This window comes from Zonotrichia albicollis, chromosome 16 (assembly GCF_047830755.1).
Source record: "Zonotrichia albicollis isolate bZonAlb1 chromosome 16, bZonAlb1.hap1, whole genome shotgun sequence".
Lineage (NCBI taxonomy): Eukaryota > Metazoa > Chordata > Aves > Passeriformes > Passerellidae > Zonotrichia > Zonotrichia albicollis.
In genome coordinates, this window is record NC_133834.1 from 6,760,015 (window position 1) to 6,781,197 (window position 21,183).

At 39.6% G+C, this 21,183-nt stretch overlaps 1 long non-coding RNA gene across 1 annotated transcript; it reads right to left on the bottom strand.

The window, feature by feature from the left end:
- Positions 1–163: 163 nt before the first annotated feature.
- LOC113459338 (uncharacterized) lies at positions 164–13,594 on the bottom strand. Its single transcript, XR_012582921.1, has 4 exons — positions 13,393–13,594; positions 5,718–5,833; positions 4,798–4,998; positions 164–3,115 (listed from the first exon to the last, which is right to left on the bottom strand). It is a non-coding gene; the product is annotated as an uncharacterized LOC113459338 (long non-coding RNA).
- Between the last annotated feature and the right edge of the window lie 7,589 nt (positions 13,595–21,183).

Here is a 21,183-nt window from a genome sequence, read left to right on the forward strand (position 1 = left end):
GGGAACAGCATCCCATCACACATTTCTGCCAAACCACCTGGGACCTGCAGCAGCTCTGCACCGTGACCCTCGTGTTCACTGGGTAAACTGAAACAGAAAATGAGGGGAAATGCCAAAGCACTCGAGATGACCTGGACTAGGAAGCAACCCCTTAATTCCACTGCCTTCCAACATTTCTTACAAAGGGCTCTGAGAGGCTCCTGATGTTCAGCCTCTCTGCACAGAGTTCACTAACACAATAACTTTTATTTTTAGAAGCATGAACACCTGGTAATAGACTTGATAATACAAAGTATCTCACAAAATTATTGTATTTTATTACATGATGGGGACCAGCGCTAATATTGATACCAAAAAACCCTATTCCCTCTTTACATTTTACTTTTTCTTCTTGTATTTCCCCTTCTTCATTATCACAAGGTACCATATTTCAAAAAAAGGATCAATTCCTAAACTAAAAACACTATCATAAAATACAACTAATAAAAAGTCCTGGCAACCAAATAAAAACTGAATTTTAAAAGTCTAATTTATTATTAAGAAGAAATTTTATTCCTAATCACAATGACCCTAAGAATTACATTTTTAGATCAAAAATCCCATAAATATGCTATGGTCAGTTGATTATTTTGGTTGATAATGAAACTGTAACCAGTGAAAATAGTAATCTCATTACTTAAAGAGGGGGGGAAGAAGAAAAAACTGTGTGGCATTAATCTTATGCAGAGACTCTAAATTATACATTTTATTATCCTACAGAGATTTATACTCCCATTATCTCTTACACCCACATAAGACAAAGCAAATGTAAATCTGTCTTTCTCCGTGCAGAGAATTTCTTAATGCTGTATTAGAGAGATAATTATTCTACCCCCACATCTCATAACATTGTTTTTTTAACAATCAGAAGTACTCTGAGTTAATATGAAGACAGATGTTTTGACTGAGAGCAACTGTGGATGTGTGCTGAAACTAAAAATTAAAATTGCACATAAATAAATATTGAAATGTACATTAATCCTTTTTCTAAGGGTGATCTTCTACCACCAAAGAAGATGCTTGGCCAGGATTGTCTCTAAATATTTGCAGCAGGGAATTACACTTCTGTACAACCTTCGTGGGGTAATTTATTCAAATTTCTAAGCACCCAATTCCTTCTTCTGTTAATTGTACCTAGGGTAGAGCTATCCCAACTGTGCCAATTCACACTCAAATAAACAACAGAAGTACAGGCTGAGTGCATCTAAATTGAGACACACTTTTTAACAATACAAATGGTATGAGAAAAAAAAATTGCAAATATGTCAAATTTGTATTTGACATATTTTCCTATATCATCCCCCAGTATTACACACATCATCCATTCAGCTGTGATGGGATTCAGCCATTTGCACATGGTGACTACTTGCCCAAACTCTTCACAAATTTCAGCACTCATGGTGTTCCCTGGAGAGCAATGTGGTGCCTGGGTTAGATACAGCCAAGAATTTTGGGTCATTATAAACTAAACTCATGCTGTGACTTAGAGTTTTAACAGGTAAACCAGTTTAACCATTGAAAAATACTGTGAAGAGCTCCTAAAATTCTTAATTGGTATTCATGGACCCATATAATCATGGATGGTTTGGGTTGAGGAGGCAGTGGAGATGATGTAGATGAGATGATGGAGATGATGCCATGAGCAGGGACCTTCCATTCAAAGGACACTGTTTGTTGTTTAACACCTGTAAAGTTGGCAAACTGCACAGGAACTGAGATAAATTTCATGGAGCTGGTCTGTCACATGGCTGCACTTGCCATTTTGTAAGTGAACATCACTGGGTTGGGCAGGAACTGAGATTGCCATGCAAGACAGCAGGGTTTAATGAATTGCAAACCCGTGCAGCTGAAGCAGCAGGAACACACCCTCGAGAATACTCTCATCCTGATGCTTGGGAAGGCTTGCATACAGAACTCCTCAAATGGAAACAGAAATCTGGCTCCTCAAGCAAAATTTGTAACTCACAGACTGAATTTTTCATTGAAGCTGAATGCACCCTGTACAGCTGGGAGAAAAGGGAACATTCCCTCCTCTATCCACTCTCCCACAGCCATCTCAGACCTGGTGCAGCCAAGGGCAGCTTTAGGGCTGCTCCACAGTAGGCCTGGCTTTGTTCCAGCTTTAGGGCTGCTCCACATTAGGCCTGGCTTTGTTCCAGCTTTAGGGCCGCTCTGCATTAGGCCTGGCTTTGTTCCAGCTTTAGGGCTGCTCTGCATTAGGCCTGGCTTTGTTCCAGCTTTAGGGCTGCTCCACATCAGGCCTGGCTTTGTTCCAGCTGAAGTCACCTGCGCCCAAGCAAACCCAACCCAACTCAGCTCAGGGACTCCCCAAGCAAGCAAATCCCCTGCGCTGGTTCTGTGCCTCCCCAGGACAGCCTTCCTCACAGAAACCCCAAACCATCTGCTTAGCCCAGCTTTCAGCTTGCTTTGATCCAACAAAGGGGCTCAAAGCAGTAAGAGAACAAAAAACTAGAAATGCCTCTAAAACAGAAAATGCCTCTTGGTGTTTGGCATGTGCTGAAGCAGATACTGATGCCAGTCTGGTGAGTGTAAATCCAGAAGAGCTTTGCTGAGGACAGGGATGCAGGACAGGGAACTTGATTTTGCTTCTCTGCCTGATATTAAGCATGGTTGATTTTTAAGTAAACAAAGAAAATACCATCACTGTGCAAAAAACTTCATCTCCTATAAAATCAGCATTGCTCTTCTGAAATCAACTGAGTTATAAAAATTTACATCAGCTGCAGATTTCCTCCCAGATGTGATGAAGAGAGTTCTGTTTGCTCCCCTGGGTCTCAGCTCAAGCTCTGTATGAATACAAACCAAGTTTTTTCCCTAAATGAGTACCAACACATTTTCTCCTGAGTCACATATCCTCAGCTTCTACACATTGCACATTGCCAAGATGACTAAAACACCTTTTCAAAGTATTTAAATGTTTTCTTCAATAAAAAGCATCATGACATGGTTTTCCTACACAGTTAGAAAACTCACCCTCTTTTATTGCCATTTATTGCACCAGAATGTTAAAAATGAAATTTGCTGTAGGGAACAGGTCTCAGGATAATACACAGCACTGAAAAAAATGGAAAGGAAATTTTGAGACAGAGCAACCAGCAGCCCTGAAAAGGCCACACAAAATGATGGGGAATGACAGATTTAGCCAGGAATTACAAGGAACAGGATACCAACAAAAATATGATGAAAAAAATTACAAGTCTGCACACATGTAAATAACTGTAATCTTGGAACCAAAGTAATTCTTACATCAATTTTATGGATTTAGATTTATATGAAAATACTTGGATTTCAGAAATAAAAACAGAGTAAGATGGCCTCAACTAACAAGCAGGACACACTACAATCTGTTTTTCAAAGACAGCAAAGGCAACATCTGGATGTCAGTAAAAATCATGTTATTATGTATTCATAGAAAAATATAGCATTAGTATTTTCAAAGTATATGAAATACTTAATTTGCCCTTTTCAGGGAAGAGTATACATTTTAACAAGTCCAGATACTCTGTGTATATTATTGCATTGTCTCAAAAAAAAAAAAACCTCCTAAGCAGACAAAGGCACCTATTCAATTTCAGATAATGCTCATATATTCTGTCTTGAAAAGTATTATTGACTTCTAAAGTTGAGCATGCACAAGTTAGAAAGCATCAGAATTAGATCTGTTTGTTTTTATTCAATTTAGCAAATCCTTGTGTAGAACTGGAACCCTGGGCTCTTACCTTGTCTGCCTCATAATCTCTAATTTTAGTGCACAAGAGTCATTCCTCACATTAGGTTTGCTGCAGTTATATGATGGGTATCCTTTTCATACAAAAAACGTTTTATTCTTAAAGGCTTATTTCTGCTGCACAGAAGCCAGTACCAAAATGTCAGTCAAATCCTGTGGGATGATGATTATTCATATTAAATCCTGCTTGAAATGCTACAGATCTGTGTGGCTTACTAATAGTGCTGACAGCAGCAGAGGGTTGGAGTAGGGAGACAAGCTCCCCTTGCTCCCAGGACAGCAGCCCTGGTGTGTGGCACTGCTCAGGTCCCACAGGGACTCACCTGAGGAGCCCCAGCAGTCCCACAGACTGAAACCAGCTCAAAAAAATGAGTTTTCCAGCTCCACCAGAGAGGGGGAAATCTTTTGTCTAAAGATTTTCAACCAAGTCTAACCAGCATAGCATCCATCAGAAAGCTTAGCTATAAACTCAGGCTTTGTTAATGCCAGACTAAGAGCAGGGTGGTCTTGAGGAGACAGGCCTGGTGAAACCAAGATTTGTATGATGGCACTTATAGGAACTGGCCAAAGAGCAGGATTCACAGAAATAAACTGAACAGTTTCATGTATAGTCAACAAATAAAAGAAAAATAATTCCCTTTTCCCTTTTTTTTCCTCCCTTTTTTAATAACTTGTATCTGAATAAGGACTTAATGTAAAACTAATGCCATTCCTCTAATTTTGCATTTGATGCAATTTCTATTCATATAAACAGATTATGAGATATATTGCACCAGGAACATCTCTCTTTTTAAAAGCAGAATATTAAGAATTGTAATGTAGAAAATTGGGGTAAACTGCCTTCATTTTTGTATACAAAAGTACAGAATAACACAATTTCAAAAGGAACACTGAAATTATAGTGGCATCAACTATGTTTAAAAAAGTAGGCTTGTGGTTATGAGTGTAATGCGGCTAGAAGCAAATAATAAAAGTAGAAGTTCCTAGCAGAGGTTTCTCAGAACACTTACCACATTCTACTTGGAAGCTGCAGTGGAGATGTTTGTTTTCTTGGGAAACAGGAACAGTTGGAAGCAAAGGAGGGAGCAGAGCACTTGAACAGAGAACTGGCCCAGACCTCTGAATTGATTGGTTTTCCCTCCAGCAGCACCATTTGCTTTCCAAGAGACCTTGGAAAAATTTTTCTTTTCTCTCTCTTTCAATCTTCAGACCTGCAGACAAGTACAATAACCCCCTATAAAGCCTTTTTAAAACCCACAGACAGAAAGCATTGTAAGAATTATCCTTTCCCACCACTGAGTGCTCACAATGCAGTTGAGCCTGCAAGATCTAAGCAATCTTTTCATGTACTTAATTCACATTTAAGCTTCTTAATGCATTCCTGGCTATAATCATGAGTTGTTTTGAAAGATATATGACCACAATTCATGTTGCTTTAATGATTAAGGAACATTAATATGGTTCTGTGAAACCACAGGCAACATAACTCAGCCTCCCCTGCTACACCTGGGTCCCTGTATTGGCTTGCAAAACAAGCAAAAAACCCCACAAACAGCTGAAGCAGAATGGCAGTTATCAAATGAAACATCTACACAAATATTTAGATTCTATACCATAACAACACTTCATTTTACCTCATCCACCATGCAATGATCAAAACTCCATCTTTTTAACTAGTCAGCAATATGTTTTTCTGAAATCACCAGAATATGCCCATAGATTTGAAAGTCTACTTTAAAATGGCAAATTGCAGAAAAAAAAAAAAAAAAAAAATCCCAGAAAGTACAAAGTCCAGTGATTTTCAAATGTGGATGTTTAAATAGAATAAACAAATATTACAGACTGGGAGCACAGTGCTGCCAAGTTTGACTGCAGCTTCAGAGAGGGAATGGCTGCTAAGAAGTGGCTCTAGAAGCAGTTCTGCTCTTACCTGTGTGACCTGCAGCCAGGAAACCCAGCTGGGATCCCCTGGAGTTGTCCATACTAAAGGAGCTGAGCAGGTGAGGGCCATCCTGTGTAATATCCACTGCCATTTCCACAGCGTTTCTGATGATAAAAACCAAGTTTTTTTCATGTATGCATAAGTATTTTCTGTTGTTGTTTGAAAACTAAGTCTACAATATCATTCAAAAGGCATCTTAGTATTGGTACCTTTTCCCTCTTTTAATTATTCTGAGAATGAAATGGATGCAGGAGGAAATACTCTCTAAAATACCCAAGATTGTAACACAATTCTGCAAGATGTCTTACATTGCACTGAAAACAAACTGAGATAATAGACATTTACCCCCCAAAACACCTACACATGAATAAGATACAGAAATTAATTTTAATCTCCTCAAGTTTTTTAAGCATCCACTAGGCTATAGCAACAAAATCTTTTATGCAGTTATACATTTGCTAAGATGGATAAAAATTGAAAATAAAAAGATTTTACCATTTATCAGCACAGGTAGGTAAATATATTCCACTCCTTAATGATTTGGCAGCTATTACAAAGTAATTATCAACTTGTGAGATTAGGAGATAGAACAAAAAAGCAGATTACTGCTCAACACTCAATTTTCAGTGTTTTGTTTCAAGACATATGCAATGGCATTTTCTGTTTTAAAACTGGAACTGTACTCTCATTACTCCTGAAGTAAATGAGACCTTAGCAAAAAACTCATTCTGAGCCTTGGGGAAGCCTTGAGTCTGCCTTGCACCACTGCAGGTTCTTCATTTGTTCTACATTTATCCAGAACTACACAGTCTAGATCATAATTTCAGTTTCATGATTATAAATTTCAATCCTGCAAACAGTCTCTTCATGGCAAGGCAGACACAGAAAACTTCACACCTTCTGCAATTGCTTAACACCCAGGAAACCATGTTTGCAATTCAAAACCAAAAAGAGCACTAGTTTTTGTAGAAATAGGGAGGAGATAAGGTCAGAAACATTCTGTGAGGATTTGGAAGAGATTATGGGATCATTTGCTTGGGTGAACTGACATATTAAGCATCTTGTATCAGGACTATTTATGCTGTGCTCTTTTTTGCTTCAGAATCCAAATACAGATGCTGCTTTCCATTTGTAAAGTCTAGGCAGAAAGCTGCAGACTGTTTTTGACACAGAACCATCACCCTCTAACCCATATTTCTCAATTCTCTGTTCCCAGCATGAAGCCCATTTCCTTCTCAGAATTTTGCATTTGGACTGGAGGCCAAATTCTGAGAGCTGACAGCTGTTAAGTCTTCTTGTTGCTCTTGTTAAAAACAGGGTTGAAAAATACCTGTTCTCACAACTATCAGCTGCCATTTTCACAATGTGAAGGTGCTCACAGAATCAGGCAACACTTCATTTTTAATGTACAGATAACATACTTCAATTTTAAGTACAGATTCAAGAGACACCTTAATTTCTTCTTTAAAAGGATGAGAAATCTAAAAAGCAATTTTATTCCCTTTTAAAAGTGCTTTCAAAGATAGCACTTTTGAGAACAGTTAACAGCTGATTTATTTTATTCCTCCTACATTCGTCTGTTGTCTTCATCATTTCACTCTGAGGAGAACCTGTTCCACTGTTTTAACTTGTGTGTGTTTTAACTGTTAATTTTTTTAGACTGACTGGCATTGTCACACCCAGTTCCTCTGTAAATCACCCCGTAATGCTCTGCACCTTTCCTGAGTTTTGCTTCTCCTGCTGTTGTCTGTAAAGTCTGCACCAGAGCGTGATTCCACTCATTTCAACTGCTGTGCCATATGTCACTGATATGGTTCCAAAACGCTTTTTAAGCTTTGCATTCTGGATAAATACTCTCACACATGTTTATTCACAGCAGCAGCTGCTCCAGGAATCGGTGCTGAGTTGGGCACCTGGAAGGACCCAGCCTCAGGCAGACGTGCCAGTGACACACAAGCATTTCCTCCTTGCCTGGTGTGCAATTTGCTTCACTTCTCCCACCCATCAGCAGGTGAGATCAGCAGTTTTCAAACATCCACTTCCAAATGCCCTCTCACCTTCTGCTGTATGGGATTGCCTCCATGAGGGAGCATTTTTGGCCTTCTACTAAGCAAAATAAAACAAACTCAAAACCCAAAGCAGAATTCAGGAGAGCCATTTTGCCTGGAAATGGAAGCAATTACATTGGATGGCAAAGCTCACAGCAGCCATTCAGTTATGAGAATATCTTTTCAGTGAAATACTGAAACCAAGTTACAGAAAAAATGTCTGATTTTTGTAGGTTTTACAAGTACAGTGGCATGGCTGTGAAGATCACCATACCTAAAATGCAGCTTTTAATGTGTTATTTCATTTGATTCAGGTCTCCCTTTCAAATTAGACAATGTTGTCTACATGGCCTTTTATCCCAAATATGTCAATGACACCTCTAAGCTTTAAAAAAAATCTGTTTTCTAATTGTGGTCTAAGACAGTGTCAAGAATTAACAATTTGACAGTAACAGAAAAAGTATGCCATATTCAAGTTGCATGACTTCTCTTTGCTTTTGTTTTCAGACTGTGAAAAACACTAATTTTCTGCACTTACTGCATGGAACTGTACTGTAATGCTTTATTAATTCAGGCCTTGTTTTCTCATTCCTTACAGCATCATTTCTACCACTAGTTCCATTAATTCTAGTAAAAATTCTCAGTAGGATATCTATTGCTCTTTCTGCAGGACAGAGAAAATTTTTCATTAAGAAACAACAATTTTTCCCCTTTCCCACCTGCCTTCAATGCCTTTTTCTAATTAAAAGTACATTAGCTCCTTGAGAGCAACAGAAATTAAACTACTTTCTCTATAAGTTGTATTTTTACCTGCCCTTCTTAAAGAGAAAAAGACCCAACTTACAAATAAACTGGTTGGAGCCCTAGCAGCAGAAACAGGAATTTTCCCTTCTGCACTGTAGTTACAAACATGTACAAGTTCCCTTTGCTTTTTCCTTTAGCCTGGGGCTTCCAGTATGTAGAAACCTGCTGTCTAAAATGAAACTTATACATTTAATAAGAATTCAAGGCTGTCTGAAGAGAATAGGTTCTTTTATTAACTACATAAGTCTGAAACTCAGTTAGACACTGTTCAGAGTTCTGTAAATATAAGTCTATATTTCACCATGAACATGTTCAGTGACTTAAAAGCAATATAAACAAGATAATTCCTAAAGGAGCATGGCATCCTTTTCTCAGTGCAGTCATATCCATCCCAGTTACTGGCTACTTTACTTTACTATACTTTATTTCTTACAGTGTTCTAGAGGAGGTTTTTGTGTTGGCTTTTTGTTTTGTACAAGGAAAAAATTTGCAAAGAATAAGCAGCATGTGAATAGCGAAGATATTGCTCAAGGTTTTATACAATATAAAAAATTCAATAACCATATGAACAATGTTGGTACAGCAGAGTGTTTTGGTTAGGAATTGAGCTACATTTCTCTGCTACCTAAAAAAATCAAACTAAAAGAGATTGCAAAGGGAAAGAAATCCCTTTCCTGCCTACACAGTAGTGTTATAAAGTCTCCAAAGCAGGATATCGTGCACATGCCATATTTTGCATAGCAGCCCTAGCTTCATTTTTTAAAAAAGAAACAACACAATAGAGAAACCTCTTAAGCCTAATGTTTCAGACAACTGTTATCATTTGCAAACACTTTTTGGGTGCAAAAGTTGAACTATTCTTATCTCTAAAACACAAGGTTTTCCTAAGAAACTCAGAAAAATGCACATTTTTTTTCAAGACGCTGAACTGGCAATATTTCCCTGCAGAACAGCTCTGAATCTGTTTGAAGCTGGGAAAAAACCCAATTCCAGGCAGTGAGTGTGGAGGACCACACAGAGTGGAAGCAGCAGACTGCAGAGATGAAGGCACAGCCCCGGGCAGGGCTCTGCTCCCTGTGCAGCCTCCCCGGGGCTCATCCCTCCCTGCAGGGCCAGGACAGGGCTCTGGCCACACGACTAAGGCTGCTTCCATCTGCACACAGCCAGGGCTAAATGCTAGAGCTGGCAAGGACAGCAACTGAGCTGGTTTGAACAGCCCCAGTATTATGTTCAAGGAGTTTAAAGGAAAAAAAGGAGCCAACACGAGCTCTGAGCAGCAAAGAGAAAGGGCACAAACAGGAACCACACAAGATGAAAAACATCTGTGGCCACGAGATTCAACAATGTTGAAGGACAAGGAATAAAAGCTACAAGAACAGACTTTCCTACTGAATATGTGCAAATAACTGCAAAGCCCAGGCTGCCCTGAAGAGTGATATCAAAGGATTCAATTAAAGATAGAAAGGATTTATTGCTTCCACAGTTTTACAACAGAGCTGTCGAAGACAAAGTATAAGGACTGAAATTGTAAAACATTTTAATGCTTCTGGAAACAGATAGTGAGGAAACGGGTTTTTTCCCCAGATAGTATTAAAGCATGTAACACTGAGCAGTCTATATTAATCCTCTGAGCTGCAAAGCAAGTTGGGCTTGGATTATTTGGGAGTGAGTGACAGATTTAGCTGTACTGGTGAAACAAAGTACAAAAGCAAAGGATTTCATCAAAATTATGTGAAAAAGGCAACCAATGTCATTAAAGATGACATCAAAACCTTGCTTTAAAAACTGTTCTAAATTTTTTTAAATCTCCAGAGACAACCAAAAATAGAGACTGAAATTACTCACTATAAGGCTCTGTAACCATAACCAAAATTAACTGCAGTGACTAAGCATACTTCTCTTGCCAGTAATGAAAAAAAAAAAAAGAGACATCCTTTATCCATGATAATTTGACAGTAGTTGTTATTATTAACACAGAAATGAAGTGATCAATGTCCTCTCTCTAAAATACAGAACTTCTCACATTAACAGGTGACAAGGTGAGTGATCTTACAGGAGCTCAATTATAAACTAATTCTGAAAGGGAATATTTCACACTGAGCAAGAACTACAAGGACAACACGAGGACTGCTGCAAAGTTACAGAGAGCACAAGTTCTCTTCAAGACTTCTACACAGAGGGCAGGGATTGATAAAACAATGGAGAAATTGTCAGAAAAAATTCAACGTGCAATCAGCTCTTCTATGGATTAGTAGAGAATTCAGAAAAGACTTATGGTCAAATCTGCAATTATTTAGTCACAAGTGGTCTTACTGCAGATTGCAGCCACAATGAGGAATTTTCATCAGAATTTTCTTTATTCAAACACACAGTCTCAGTCTTGCAGGTGATAATCTTGCTCTCACCATCTCAACCACAGTTTCCAGGGCTTTCAGGAAAACAGCAGAATTAAACAAGGCTGGGAAAGGCTGATTTTCATCAGATTTCCCAACTAGGTTTCTGTTTAGGGCTGTTATATTTAAACACTCAGAGAGATTAATACAGCCATCATTTCATTATGGAAAGTGAAAAATGATGCTCACAGTATTACCATTTACCTGTAAGGGTACACCCTGCTCATGGAATTTGACACTTTGGATCTTGCACACCTTTATGGAAATAACCTCCCAAGCTCAGCTAGATTCAATGAAACTCAAAAACCCACTCATCAGCAGAACTTAAATACAAGAACCTTCTTTTTGGGGAGAAAAAATAAGAAATCTACATTACTATCTAAAGCTCTAGTTTTAAATCTACAAGCCAGATACCAGAGCCACCAGTGTGAATGGGATTTCTGTGCTTTTACCAAGCCACTGGAGTCTGGCACAACCCCATGTACCTGGAACACTTTATAGAACCATTATAATCAATGACCAGGAATGAAGAAGTGCAATAAAAGAGCCCATACAATTTTAAAATACCTATGCCTTTGTCACACTTTTTATTATAATCTTTACCTACATAATCAAAGTAGTGTTTTTCAAATATTCCAATATAATATCAAGCCATTTTCTTAAGGACTGATTTAGAACTGCACACACTGAAGTGATTTATACTTTAATTCCAATGCACTTATCTAAATTGAATTTAATCTGACATCTTATTACCAAGTTCTATTACATTCTCCTAGAGCTCTTAGTAGTCTTTTCTAAAATTGCCTAATTTATATAAATTTATGGCATTACTATGTATTGACACCCTGCTTTTCACCATTACCCTAGGCAGATAATATAATAATGTATCAATCAGTGTACAAAGCCTCAAATAACTCCAATATTTGACTTCTTTCTAGTCCTTCCCAGTCACAGAACTTGTTCTTTAAGCTCCCTACCAATTCATGAACAAGCAGTGCCCTGACCTTCCCCTTGCCTTGGTTGCTCCAATTTCCCTTAACAACATTGAATGAATTACTAATCCTTCCAATGTGCCATCTCCTAAATCCTCCTGGTTTTCTTCCAATGAGAATTACAAAAACAACTCCATACATTCTTCCAAAAATGTTGGACCCTTGATAATCCTGGTGGGCCCCTTCCAACTGAGGATATTCTATGATTCTATGAAATCATTTTCATGGGTAGGAACACATTTCTGACCACAAACCGCTAATTGAAGCACCCCAAAGTTGAGGCCCTGGAAAGTTTTAAGATCAGGATTATAGACAGGAGAACCTACACAACAGCTAAATTTACTCACCCTAGAATCACTTTTATAGTATTACATTATATTCCTGAATGACTGAAACACATTAACTGTCATTTCCTAATACCATCAAAACAAATGTTATATCCGGACTTCAGACCATGCAAAGTCAGGGGCAGCTGTGACATTTGGCACATTCAGAGAAGACTGATAAACAAGGGCTGAAATTGCCCTTATTTGCCTCCTCTTCTCTCCTGAAAATACTCAAGGTCAATGGCAATATGGGGGTTTATTGTAAAGAAGACAGCTATCTGTGGAGAAATGTTCCCCTTGGAGATCTTAAAAGTTCATATTAAAGAAAATAGCAATGAACATTATTTGAATATAAATTGAAAAATATATTTCAGTTCTGTTAAGTTAATCAGACCTAAATCTCCATGGGAAACTTGCAACACTGTTCTCAATTTAAACACTTCCCAACAATTTACAGCTTCATTTTGCCAACTCTTCCCCAAACCACACTCCCATGAATTTACACAACCTAGAATGCTGTTCAGCAGCAGCTGAGCAAAGCCTGTGAAGAAGAGGTTTAATATGCTGATGAGAAATAGTGCAGGAAAAAGCAGCAGCAGCTCCTGAAAAAAATCCTCCTTTTTATTCAGATGAAAGATACCTTGGCAATGCATCTCTACTTTCTACACTTCAGATCAACACTGGCAGAGCAATTTTCTCCTTACGTTTGCACATCTATGACCAGAAATGTTAATTGGCTTTTGGATTCTCTGGCCCCTCATTAGCATCAAAGTGAGAAAAATATCAGGGAGGGGGACAGGCAGAAGGATGCAAAAGCTGCTTGAAAGATGAACCAAACTTGGTGCAGAACTGCTAAACAGCGGGGCTGAAAAACTGCTGTAACAGAGATCCTGATCAAAACCTCTGTTACATGGAGAGCAGGTAAAGTGGGAGTGTGAATCAACAAGAGCAAAACTTAATCTATCTATCATTTCACTCTGAGCCAAAGCATAAAAACCTGAGATGCTGGAGTAGGTGCCCAGGCATTGATGGGCTATGGGTGGGTGAGCTCCCAGCTAACAATACACAGGAACAGAGACAGCAAAACTGAATTTTCTTACTAGGACCCAAAGGAAAGTGGTTCCAAAGGATGAGATTTGCATTTAGATACAGTCTCAGTTCCTGGAATTAGCCAGCACTGAGCTGAACTCCTGGTGCTGAAAGGATGCAGGGAATGAAGTGGGCACCTGCACCACCCAAACACACAGACAGCACTCTGCTGGAACAATCCTTCCTCCTCCTCCTCCTCCTCTTCATGTGCCTCTCCTCCACTGCCAGTGTTCAATTTCCAGCACAACACACTGACATTTATATAACAGCTGTATCAAGGGAAAGGGATGGAGCAGGAATCATGAAGATGGATGAATCCTTATTAGGATCTGGCCCTTGAAGTGGATTTTGTGTTTAGAGGCAACTGGTTTCAATAGAAGCAGAATACATAAACACATATTTATGTGGTTTGAAAAAAAAAAAAAGGTGAATTTCAGCTGTATTTTCACTATGAATTTGTTGGGCTAAAATGCTTGTTTCCATAGTGAAACAAGACAAAAAGGCAAACATTTAGAAAAAACTAAAACATGCTTAAAATCTGGGACTAATAGCTCTATTTCCCAGACAAACAAAACTGTATCTGCAGAAGAAAACATTTGATGTAAATAAGATAAAATGCTGCAAAATATTACAGATCTTTGTTTTCTTTAAAACGATATAGAGAAACCCACACATTTTGTTTTACTACAAGTGAAATCTAAGCAACTTTAGGACTAAAAAATATTTTCTTTTTTTTCCCCAAAAAATTAAACAATCTTTCATGTCCAATGTCAATGGATTAGGCTTTCTAACAGACAAAGCAAAAATGAAAAAGGTGATCAGAAAAAGAATTAACTGTTGCAGCTCTGAGCAGCTTACACTCATTTGGAAGCTATTTGATGGCTTTTTGAGCAGGATACTGGGAAATTCATGTGCATCCACTCATTGCTGAGTGCTCCATGGAGCTGCTCTGGAATTGCATTTTCACAGCAGTTCCTTCAGTGAAAGGCTGAACTCCACCACTGGTTGTGTTTGGTTACTCTCCCTTTCTTGCAATACCTGCCCATAGCATGAACTACCCTGCCATCCCCACGAGCAACTTCTCTTACAAGTCAACAGATCAAGTTTCTGTCTCATTTTAAAAACTCTGTGATAGCAAAGTATTTATAACTGCAACCCCAAAGTAATGACACCATTGCTCTGACCTCTGTTGATTACTTTTAATTTATATACAGGTTAGTCCTTTTTCACCTTCTGGTCTTGTTGAAGAATACAACAACAAAGCAACCTTGACAAAATTGGAATCAACTGGTAATTAATATTCCATTTAATAGAGATTAAAGCCATGGCACTCTAAGAGGATACAGCACTTATTACATTAAGCTATATATAACTGCATCAAATGGAATATTTAAGTATTTTAACTTGAGCATTTTATGCGTTAGTAATTCACTTAATTATTTTCTCCAGAGAACGACTGGTATAATATCATGCTGATGCATGGGGAGTTATATGAATAAATCTTCAGGCATCAGGATAGGATCAGATACCCCAGAGCCTCAGTTAAATCAATAAAAGCAGGAGGAAGCAGTGGGAAGAATGCTGCTTCTGGCTTATTTCACAGCGCTGTCTGTACAGCAGGTACACCAATCATGCTGAAGACCTCACTGCCTTAACTTAATGAAAATGTAACTCATACTTTCACACTTTCTTAAAAGTAAAAAGCTACCCATATTACATCCTCATTTAAAATGCCTCTGCTAGACCTCTTGCTTGATGATCCTCATGTCCTAATGAATTTGAGCTGCTTAGGTCACATTACATTTCTACACGGTCACAGCAGTCTCTCAAAACAGGTGAGAATGAATCAGGAGAGAGACTGAGAGGGCATAAACAAGAAACTTCACTAACAATTCCCTGCAGATAAATAAATGAATGTGTCACTATTCTCCAACACATAACCTCACTAACTCAACTAAACCAGCCTCTGTCTAAAATACTTTCTGCACTGTAGCCTATTTTTATAGCCCTGAATTTGATATGGGAAATATTACATCAGTAATCAATGACTGCAGAGAGAAATTGAGATGGGAAAGAGTCATAAAATGAGCAAGAAAGGCAAGGAGAAATGGAACATTATGTTAGAGATCTGAAAATGAGAAACTGGACTTCTGTTACTTTGTGTGTACGTGCTTTGCTTTATACAGTATTTTCTTTTTACTGTATTGGCAAATAGCACCCATAGGTGGGGCAGGACAAATTGGAAATTAATGAAATAGAATAAGAGACTGGCACAAAATTGGCCATGAAGAAAGCCTGAATTTGATTTGTACCTGATTCCAGCTGCAGCTGCTGCTGCTACAGGTGGGTGGCAGCCAGGGAGTTCCATCCTCAGGCGTCAAACTCCACCTCAGCTGTGCTGAAATCCAGATCACACTGAGTCAGAGCAGCACGAACATCAAACAGAATCCAAGCTGCAGCACTGCCCTCATTCATATGCTGCTACCCACCTTCTTGGTGGACTGTTGACAGCTGGGAGTGTCTCAGAAGCAAAAACCAATTTCCAACTCCTGTTTTGCTCAGAAATTTCAACTGATTTGGCACTGGAGAAAAGCTGAAATCGAGCTGCTGTGGTGGTTGTCTGTTACCAAGGGACACCTCCTGTGTAAGTGGGATTCCTACCTAGCTACTCTCTGCCTTTTCAACTACTTTGTGCTGTTGAAAAAAGGATGTGGCTTTGGCCCGCATTGTCTAGAAACTAAGAACTCACAAAATATAACACACTTTTACATTAATACATTAATATTACCCAAACAGCACAAGCTGTTGGCTGCACTTAGCAAGATGAATATTTCTGAATATTTTGGGAAAAGCATCCAGCTGCTAGCTGGTGAATCACCATAACAAAATGCTCATTCCTCTAAAGAGTTATCCATCAATGTAAGTAATGCATGGGTTTAAATTCCCAGTCACACAGCCCACTTGACTTGGTCATTTTGATGTCATTCCTGACATCCTGTGCTACGTAATTGCCATAGTTCTCTGGAAGTCATGGAAAGTTCCCAACAATGAAAGAAATTCACAAGAAATTTACTGTCTTTCTGCACAACCTGCCCACCCCCCTTGCCTGCAGTTATTGTAGTAACTGATTTAATTTTTCACCATGGAGGTGTTCAAGATCTCCTTGTCCATTTGCTGCAGCTCTGCATTTCTTTCACCTTCCTGTTTCCCATGAGTGCAGATTTTGGTCCTTGACTGTCAAGGATGTTTTCATTCTTTTTATAGGCATTATTCCACTATGAATACAGAGTCACTCATAATAGACCCAAGATTTCAGCCCTCCCCTCAGCAGTGCTGTTCTCATGACACTGTCACAGCTCTTATCTCACCTGTATAATTTGCAAATCTTTTTTTGCCTGAAGTGCCACTCATGGGTATAAACAGACCTAAACTGTTTACACTGCCCACAGCTCTCACAGACTGCTCAAAGACCACAGCCTTATATAAAAAAGGTGGGGAAAATGGTTGTAGACATTCGCCCTTTACATTCCTCCCTTCCTGCTGAAGTACTACTTGTATTGATATTTTCATCTGCAGTATTAATTCTACACACCATCTCAGCCCTTAGTAATTTCCAGAAAAATCAGCATGACAGGGTGATACTTGAAGTGTTATTTGAAGAGTTAGCCATGGAATTAAGAATTGAAATGCACTAGAGGGACAGGACTTCTTAAAGAAAGACCTCTCCCCAGCTCCTCACGGTGGGATTTGGAAGGATGCAGAAATTGTAGAAGAGAGATGAACCATCTGTTCTGTCAGCTGGGGGAGGAAGGGGACTTAGGATACGGATCTAGAATAAACTCACAGTGCAATATTACATCTTTTCTGGATATTCCAAAAAAGGAGACAATCAAAATTGTCTTTTTCTTTAATTCACTACTATGTATGGTAATACTTTTAGTTCAGCCCTGTGCCTAGGTCTGTAAATACTAGATCCAGAACACTCAAAAGCAGAACAAGGTAATTCTAATGACTTTTCACATTTAAAAACATAAAACCAGTGTCAAATCCCTCATCTTCTGAAAATTTCAGAACTAAATTAATATCAGAATTTTGCAGCTTAGACCCACCTCTCTATTGTGAAGAGGGAAATTGAGAGGTTTTATTTTCATTACTGATCTTTTGATTTACTTTTAGCTGCCAAGTAGGGTTACATGAGTAACAAATGTGGGTAGAGATATGAAACTTTATGTAATGTTTAGCTGCAAGTACGTGTATTCCATGATAATAACAAAAAACATCTACACAGCACAACCAACAGACTGATGAAGAGCAGGTAATAAAATTGTGTCATGTACAACAAGCTCCCAGTATTTTAGGAATCAAAGAAAGAGGAAGTATTATCAAATTGTTTCACAAATCCTGTCAGTGTAAGAGTTTTCTGAGTAACTGTTTTCTCTCTAAAAATTCACATTACTTGAAGTTTAACAAAAAATCAAGAGTATAAAAAAGAAAGCTGGGCTTTTCTAAATTAAATCAAAAGTTCCCATCAATTCTAGTTCAACCAAATTTTTGTCCTAAATTTAAGACAAAGACATGAATCTCATGGTCAAAAGAAGGTCCACTACATCCATTTTCTCCTAGTTTGGAGCAGCAGTAACATATAGGTTTTCTATATGAAAAAGAGCTTCAAAATTTATTATGTTTAGAACACACTTAGAAACCCTGAAATTATTAAATTCTTGATATCTAATTCAGTGAATTCTAGGGTGGACCAGCAGTAATATGCAGCATAGAAGCAACTTGATTCATCTCCTGTATCCAGAAACTGGATTCTCTGGTTCCAGAACAGTTATTTTCAACATATCCCCAGGAACAGCCGAAGCTACAGCCCTTTTGTGACATGGACAAAAGAAACAATAAAATGTTTTTTCCTCAGAAGCCAAACAACAGAGCAGCTGCAACGTCTGTATTGAATCACAACCCAAACAATTCTTACCCAGTCAATTACCTGTAACTCCAGTCATTCACTGGCTCAATAACATGGAAGGGTTTTGCCCTAGAACCCTGTGGGATGCCAGTGCCCAGGGCTCTGTTGTCAGAAGCCAAGTGCCTCCCTCTCCTTGGATGACAAACCAGCTCCGGAGCTCACTCTGGGGCTCTCCATTGTCCTGTCTTGCTGTTCAAATGGCCTGGAAAGGCTCTGGATGGCCTTGGGGCTCCAAAGGACAAAAGGAGTCTTCAGGTTTTTCAGTTCTTCAGTGTTGTTTATTAATTCTTATTTACAATATTTTCTCTCAGCCCGACAGAGGTCCGCACAGCAAGCCAGCCATGAGCACACTGACCTCCCTCGGGGCGGCCGCTTATTTTTATACCAAAAACTACGTGTAAGATATTTACCTTTTCTCCCCAATACCTTTCACCCTTATTGACAAGTGCACATTCAGTAAGAACCAATCTCAAAGTGCCACCATCACCATCGAAGACGGATGACAAGAAGAAGAAGAAGAAGGACAGGACACGCCCTAATTCCTCCACCTTGTCTCCTAGAACCCCCCTGTACCGAGATTCCAAAACCTGTGTTTTCACTCTATAATTAATCTATCCCTTCACCACTTATCCCCGTGTGATCCTCCCATCCTCATACAGGTGTTGTGTCCCGTGTAGGATCAAAGTCTAACCACCAAGCACTTCTGGCAACATTCCAGGGGTTCCGAGCCCCCCAAGTGTTGCCTCAGCAACTCTGGACATCGGGAGTGATGTGCTGAGTTCCCACACTCCATCACCTACACAACCCCTGCCACTCCCTTGCAGGATCCCCTCTGCTGCCCCCTTACCTTTCAGCAGAAATTGGAGCTGTCCCCAAGGAAAGTTCATGGCAAGGACCCACCTTAGAGGCCAGACGTGTCCATCACCCCCAGCCCGGCAGCTTCTGCTGGGACCCTGCCCAGCCCCAGGGCACGCACCCTGCCCGCACTCCCATTCCCTGCAAACGCTTCTCAGGCCAGCTGCAGCACAGCCCTCGGCTTAGCTCAGGCACTTTGAACCAAAAAACGCGAAATAAAGCAATGGTTAAGGGTTTGCAGCCCAAGGGTGGCGCCCAGCAATGACCCAAACCAAGGCAGGGATGCAGCCAGAAAGTCCCAGAGCAAACCCGCCCAGAACCGGATGGATTTGATTTTTGGTGGATTTGAGCCATCCCACATCTCCCTGCCCTGAGGCTAGGGACCACTCCTTGTGCAACAGCCCATATATTTGATTTTCAAATGAGAAAGCTGAGCAGAAATGAGGAACGGCAAGCCAAACTTTCAGGAAATTCATAGGAACTGACTTCAATGAAGCCAGTTAATCAGAAGCTGAGAACCACTCGTAATCACTCTAATTTCCCTAAACATGTTATTTTCCCAATCTCAGTGGGACTGGAAGTGAAGTATTTTTACCCTAGAGCCATCACCTTTCAGACAACCTGTCATTAATCAATCATCCTTTACATCCAAACCTCCAAGACTGCCTTTTGCCAATCTAATCTAATCTAATCATCATCTCCCCATCTTTGCAGAGCAGTCACAGCCCCCAGACACCTCCCTCCTCAGGGATGGGGACAGTGACTGCCAGCAGCTGGGCAGACACCCTCGGGACACACGGCCAGGCTGCACAGGCAGGGCTGTAAACACCCTCCACAGGCTGCTCACATCAACCACCAGTGCCCCTGCATTTCTGGAAAGCACTGTGAGTGCTGTCACTGGCCAGTGGGTGTCTGGAGACGAGGAGTGGGCAGGCACAGCAGTGCTCCATTCCTGGAACAGCAACTGAACAGAAGAGGAGAAGGCAGGTTTGCAGCATGTCCATACAGAGAAACTCCAGTATGGCTCAATCCAAGAATATCCATGCATGCGTTTGGAATTATATTTTTATTACCAACAAATAGACATGGGTTGCTTTTTTGGTATCAGTACCACTACTAAAAACTGTTCACAATTAAATGGCAATATGGGTAGAAGCTAAATGTATTTTTTAACAGTTTATTAGTAATATAATCTTCCTTGACCACCTTTCTAGTAATTCTCCATGACAGTAAGGCTGCATGAAAGAGAGGGGTTAATGAGCTACAAATTTCTTTGCAATACAGAAATGCAGTTCTAGGAGTTTTGCCAATTTTAACTACAAATTACCAATATTATACGTGCTTGGTTTTTCTTTTTCCTTACTGTGAAAAGGAAGAGGTAAGAACAGCACCAAAACTCTCTGAGAATCCTCACAGCAGCCCTGCTGTAACCTGGTGCACATTTTGTTCCCAGCCCAGCAACATCATCACAATTGAGGTGTCTTTATGTTCTACCCCACAACAAACACTGATAATTCCTACTCTGGTTCCAACACAGAATCTCTTACATTTCTAGGACCAGCAATGAGCAGATCTCTGTTTAGCTGCACTACTCTACACCCAGCCCCAGGCAAAACCAGTTTATCCATTTGGGACAGTGCACACCTGTTGTTAGTTAATCCCCAGCTGACAAATTACAAAAGGGAGAATAACAAACACGTAGGTATTTAAAATAATGTGTTTTCAGCATGACTCACCTCATAAACCCCCGGCACCTAAATGGATTAGAAGTTTATAACAGGAGTTTCATCAGGATGTTGGCTCACTACTAGGGCTGGCTTCCAAAATAAAGTTACAAATCCCAAGGCATATTTAAATTTCAATAGCATGAACATACTAACTGCACTTACACTCTTGAGAAAAAATTCCAAGGCTGTGTCTGAGCAATATAAAGGCTGTTTCATTCACTTACCACTAATATCTATCTTGTTTCATTATA